The following is a 6125-nucleotide window of genomic DNA, read 5'->3' as shown; positions in this document are numbered from 1 at the left end:
ATCTGATAGGTGAGTGCATAAACTATAAAAACCAAAACCAAATTTTCAAAGAATTAACCAAATGTTTTATCCTGGGCTACGATGATCACATTTGTCCTAAACTATTTTAATTTTCTGTGTCTTAGGTTTTTTTTTTTTTTCTTGAGACAGGGTCTCTCGCTCAGTTGCCTAGGCTAGAGTGCGGTGGTGTAATAATAGCTCACTGCAGCCTCAGTAATTGTAGCTTCAATCTCTTGGGCTCAAACGATCCTCCTCCCTCAGCCTCTGGAGTGACTGGGACTACAGATATGCACTTCCACATGCTAATTTTTTTCCTTTTTAGCAAAGACAGGGTCTTGCCATGTTGCCCAGGCTGGTCTTGAACTCCTGAGCTTAGGAGCTCCTTGGCCTCCCCAGTTGCTGGGATTACAGGTGTGGGGCACTGTGCCTGGCCAATTTTCCATATCTTAGTTTAACTGTGAAGAATAGTCTTTTAAATCAATGTGAATAGAAAAATGTCAAATAAACTGATAGTGTACAGTTGTAATTAGTGAAGAAGCACAGCACCAATGAGGAAAAGAACCAGGCAGGTAAAAACTGAGGCAAGGGTAAATGAAACTATCTCTAATAAATAAGCAAACATGACCAGTGCATAGAAAAACTGTCCGAGGCAGAGAAGCTCCAAGAGCTCTAGGATGAAAATAGCTGGGAATCCTCAAGAGGGATGGAGCTGAGTGTAGAGATGGGGAAATAATTTTGAAATGTTGAGGCCCACGCTTGAAGAGCCTAGAAACAATGATCTTGGACACAACAGAAAGAAATTAAGTGTCTACAGTATGCTAGGTGTAGCTCTTCTATGTATTAATATGGTATCATTTAATTCTTACCTCTATTCTTTGAGGGAGGGTATTATTAGTAACCATTTGACAGATGGAGAAAATGAGGTACAGAGGGGGTTGAGAACATGCTGTAAATCACACAGCAACTAATTAGGGTTACTCAAACAAAGGGCCTCATTTTTAATTTTAAAGTAGTTTGGGGATAAAGATAATAGAACCAACTAGGTGTAGCATAGGTGCAGATTCTTAGGGCCTAGGTCACCCATTAGTACTTCAGTTTTCTGGGTTGAATTGGTTAAAAGAAAAGAGTTTAAAATTGTTACATTTAGATTTAGGTAGTTTATTGCAATTTAAAAATGTGGGTTTTGGCTGGGTGCAGTGGCTTATACCTGCAAACCCAGTGCTTTGGGAGGTCAAGGTGGAAAGATCACTCGAGGCCAGACGTTTGAGACCAGCCTGGGCAACATAGCAAGACTCTTCCCTTACAAAAAATTTGAAGAATTGGCCAGATGTGGTAGAATGCATCTGTAGTCCTAGCTACTTGGGAGGCTGAGGTGGGAGGATCACTTGAGACTAGGAAGGAATTTGAGGCTGCAATTCAAGCTGTGATGGTGCCACTGCAGTCTAGCCTGGGTGACAGAGTGAGACCGTTCTCTATTTTTTTTTTTTTAAGAAGAAAAAGAAATACGTGGATTATAATGAACTGTATTGTGGGAGGGCCTCTGAATGGACAGAGGACTCTTGGTGACATAGCTGATGTAGCAAATGGGTTTGGGGATGCAAAGGTCGAAACGGAACTTTGAACAGGATCCTTTGTCAAGATCCCTGCCAACTGTAGAGAATGATTTTTGACTCTCCTTTTTTGGAAAGGATCGTTTTTAAGAGATTACTCTTAGACTCTGGCAAAAGGATTGTTAGTATATTAGTCCATTTGTGAGTGGGAAAAAAAAAAAAACTAAAACCCCTGTGAATTGTAAGAATGTAATTTTTTTAAAATCATGTGTTTATGTTTACAGAGTAAATCTCAAGAGCAAATTAATTATATGTCTGTAGTTCTTGAAGTTAAGTAGGTTAAGTGAGGGAAAAGCATGATTTAATCTTGCTTTATTGCTGGCCAAATCTCTAGGCTGGCCATTTTCCCTTTTAATAAAATGCTTGTGATTCCTTGTCTTCCCATTAGCTCATAGTTGAAAGCTCTGTTAAGTTGTCTGTGAGACGGAGTATATTAGGCTTGCCTGATTAAAATTGTTCATGAGAGATCAAGCAGACAAGGGACTTTTAGCATAATTAAAAAAGCACTGCTAGCCTTTAAATATGAGATTTCAGAGACTTTTGAATTCATATCCACCTGTAGGGAAGTGTGTTTATCTAATTAGATTTTGATTCTCTTATGAATGCTTCTTTCTTAATTCATGCATGGTGTCCTTTCATTTTATATGCTATTATCCCTTCATGCAGGAGACACAAAAAATGCTTAATGAAACCAAATATTGAATGAACTGAAATGTTTCCCTTGAAAGATGACAAGTTTTACCTCCTTTTGTTAACCTGTATATTTATAAAGGGAGCAAGAACAAAGATGAAAATAGTAAAAGAAAAAGTCAAAACAAATTGTATATCCTGTGTTCTCTGGTTAACCTGAGAAAATTATGTCAGCTTTTGAGAAATAGTCTTTTGTTTAATGGATATCTTAGCCCAAAGTTTTATTTTGTCTTTTCATTTTTCATTTCTCAACTTTTGCATTGCTGGGCTCTGAAATCATTCAGTTACTATTTCCGTGTTACTATCATGTTTCAGAAAAAAATGATTATACTTAATGGAGTTTAAAATTGCTTCTTCTTTTGTCCTTCTGAGGTGAAGTCCACTGTTACTGACTGAGTACTTTATAGAGCACTTCAGTATTTTTTTCTATGTGTTTTTTAAAAGACATTTTAATTCTTCAGAAAGGAATGCTTTTTAGCATAAATCAAAATGTTATTGCTATAATGAGGTAGCATGTTAGAAGAAAATTATCAAGGTGTGAATTTTTTTTAACCTACATGTATAAGGCATTAATTTCATAGACTAAGGGCTTCTGACATGTGAACACTTCTTTAGAGAAGGCATTTTCCTCAACGAATAAGTAATGCTTTGTTTTCACCCAAAAGATTGCTTTAGAACATTTCTCATGTAATTAAAATAATTTTTCCATTAGCTGAGGATTGTTCTCAAAGCTTCTTGACTTTTTTAAAGTTCCATCTTATTTTGCATTTTTAAAAAAGAATTAGTTTTAGCCTGATTTTAACATAAAACAGCATTGTCCAGCAAGAACCCAAATTATTTCCATTTTAAGTCTGTGTGAGAGAATAGATGATAAAAGAAGCCCCTCAAACCAAAATGTATCATACATTACCCTAATTTATTAAGATAGATTTTAGGAAACTAATCAAACATATTGTCAGGCATAAAAATATTTTAATTGAAAATCATAAAGAATGGAGAGGGAAAGGAGTCTGAAATTTTAAATGGTGAGAGTTGTATGTATTTTTTTTTTTTTTTTTGTAAGTCTCATTATCTGCAGAAGGACTGCACTAAACAAGGTTACATCTTGAAATGGTAAAATCTCTGAATAGTTTTGTTTGTGGAAGGAGGTCACAGAAAGGTTATTCCTCTGGCTTTCTCCTTCTTGACAAGTAATCAGAGTAGTTCACAGATCTCCTGGTTTCCAACCATTTTACATTCTTGAGAATTAGTTTTTGCATCAAATTATATATTACCTTTACTTTTGGTTAAATAAACTCTTCTAATAGGATCACACAAGTAGGACAGATAGTAATAGTTGCTTCAATGAAGACTTCTTTTAGGATGAAATAATATAAATTAATAAGGTATAGTTCTATATTATAATTATGGCAACTTGTATACCTCTGTCCTATGCAAGTCCTGTTTCTTTTATGTACTCCCCCAGTAACCCCTTAATCTCAAACACTAGTTTGTGTATCAGTTTGTTTACTCATTCCCCTGTTCATCATCTATCCATTCAGTCAATCAACATTTATTGAACTGTTCTCATATATCAGGCATTGGGCTTGGGCACTGGAGATATAGGGATGAGTAACTGTCTTTGAGGAGATGTTTTTACAGGAAACAAACCTACAAATAAATAATACCAGTATGAATAGAGGGGTGTACATGTAAAAGAAGGTACATCTAAATGTGACTGGAATGTTAAAGAAGACTTCACTAAAGGAAACAATATTTAAACTGATCCTGAAAAGATAAAAGTTCATTCACAAGGCCAGAAATCAGGGCATGCAGAAAAGTGAGAACAGCAAGTACAAATGCATTGCATTTTTAAAGGACTTTGAAAGATCTTATTATGTCTAGAATACAGGAGAAATAACAGGAAATGATGCTGGAAAAGTAGGCGGGAAGATCTGTCCACCATGTTGACAAATTTACACTTTGCCCTTAAGGAATTATAAGGCACGAAAGCTATCAAAGTTGGATGCATAGCATGAGAAAATTTGTATTTTTAAAAAATAAATTGGGTGGGAATATAGGAAATATTTGGAGAATGAAGAAAGAGTCTGTACGCAGTGATCATCAGATCCTTATTTCTTCAGTGAACTAGGAGTGATTTTGTAAGATTGGATTATGAAGCCAGATGGGCTTGACTTCAGATCCTCAACCTGCAGATCCCCTTAACTTCACTCACCCTGAGATATTTCATCTGTAAAATGGGAAAAATAGCTATCTTGAAGTATTGTTAAGTTCATGTGTTCAAGATGTTTTGCTTAAATTTCTGGGCCTATGATAAATATTCAGTAAGTAGTGGCTATTAATATTATGTATTGAACTCTTAACTGCTTAAAATTGCATAGTAAACATTATAAATGCTCCCTTCTCTCAATAAATTTGTAATAACTTACTATATGAAAAACACAAACAGAAAGACAAATACACATTAGAAAACTATGTTTGTTTATCTTTGAAGATTTCTTTATTGCTTTCCCTGCGTGAAAGATAACTCAGTTGAACACTGACAAGTGCATTCATTAACCCACAGGGTCCCAAATACTTTAAACCATTCAAAGTGTTGGGTATTGGTGGCTTTAAAGTTTGATGAATGTGATTAAATATATTTCTCCCCAAGTACAAACTGTTTGTTTTGATTTCCTGATGACTGGCATTAAAGATCAGGAAGTACTGTCTGTCTCCTGTCCCACATGGGAATTTCTCCTAGACCCTTGCCTAACAAAGTGATCATTTGAGTTTCTGCTTCAACTCTTTCTGTGACTGAGAGAGAGCTTTATCTTACAAAGCAGTCCATTCTATGTTCAGACAGCTTCAATTGTCAGTATATTCCATTGGTGTAGCTGATACAGCTTCCTTTTAATTTCTCCTCTGTGGGTACTGATTCTCTCCTGAAACCACACAGACCAAATCTGATCAGCATTTTACTTGCTATGCCATCAGCTGTTTGGCAAATGCCAGGATTCCTTTTTTGAGGCTTCATCATTTCTGGGTTTAGTGTATTCCCAGTTTTGCCAGTTGTTGATTTTGTGAAAAACAACTTTGTTGTGGTATATTTGGCATACAATAAACAGCATATAGTTAAAGTGTGTAATTTGGTAAATTCTGACGTAGTATATAGCTGTGAAAACACTCTACAATCAAGATAGTGTATATACTGTCACCCCAGAAGTTTCCATGTCCCTATTCTCTTTCTCTTGACTCTCCCTGCCCCACCAAGCTCTGTCCCTCCCTACCCTTGCAATTTCTCTTCTGTTTTCTGTCACTATGTATTAGTTTACATTTTCCAGAACTTTATAATAATAAAATAATACAGTGTGCATTCTTTCTGTGTGACTTCTTTCACTTAGCATAATAATTTTGAAATTCATCTATGTTGTTGTCTGTAATAGCAGTTCATTCCTGTTATTTGATGAGTAGTAATTACTCATCAATGCTGTGGTATATGAAATAGATATACCACAATGAGTTTATATATTCACCTGTTGGTAGATAATTGAGTTATGTCTTTTTATTGATTGTTATGGTTAAAGCTCTTCTGACTGTTGGTGTACATGGTTTTGAACAAATGCTTTCTTTTGGATAAATCCCTAGGAGTAGAATTGCTTGGGTGATATGGTGGATATGTATTTCAATTTTTAAGAAACTCCCAAACTGTTATACAGACTGGTTGCACTGTTTTAGATTCCAAACAGCGTTGTTGGGAATTCCAATTTCTCTACATCCTTACCAGCAGTTGATGTGGTCAATTTTTAAAATTTTAGCCATTCTATTGTTAACAAGTCAAAAAAC

Source organism: Rhinopithecus bieti, unplaced genomic scaffold (assembly GCF_001698545.2).
Source record: "Rhinopithecus bieti isolate Rb0 unplaced genomic scaffold, ASM169854v2 scaffold_14741, whole genome shotgun sequence".
Taxonomy (NCBI): Eukaryota; Metazoa; Chordata; class Mammalia; order Primates; family Cercopithecidae; genus Rhinopithecus; species Rhinopithecus bieti.
Note: the sequence above shows the minus strand (reverse complement) of the source record.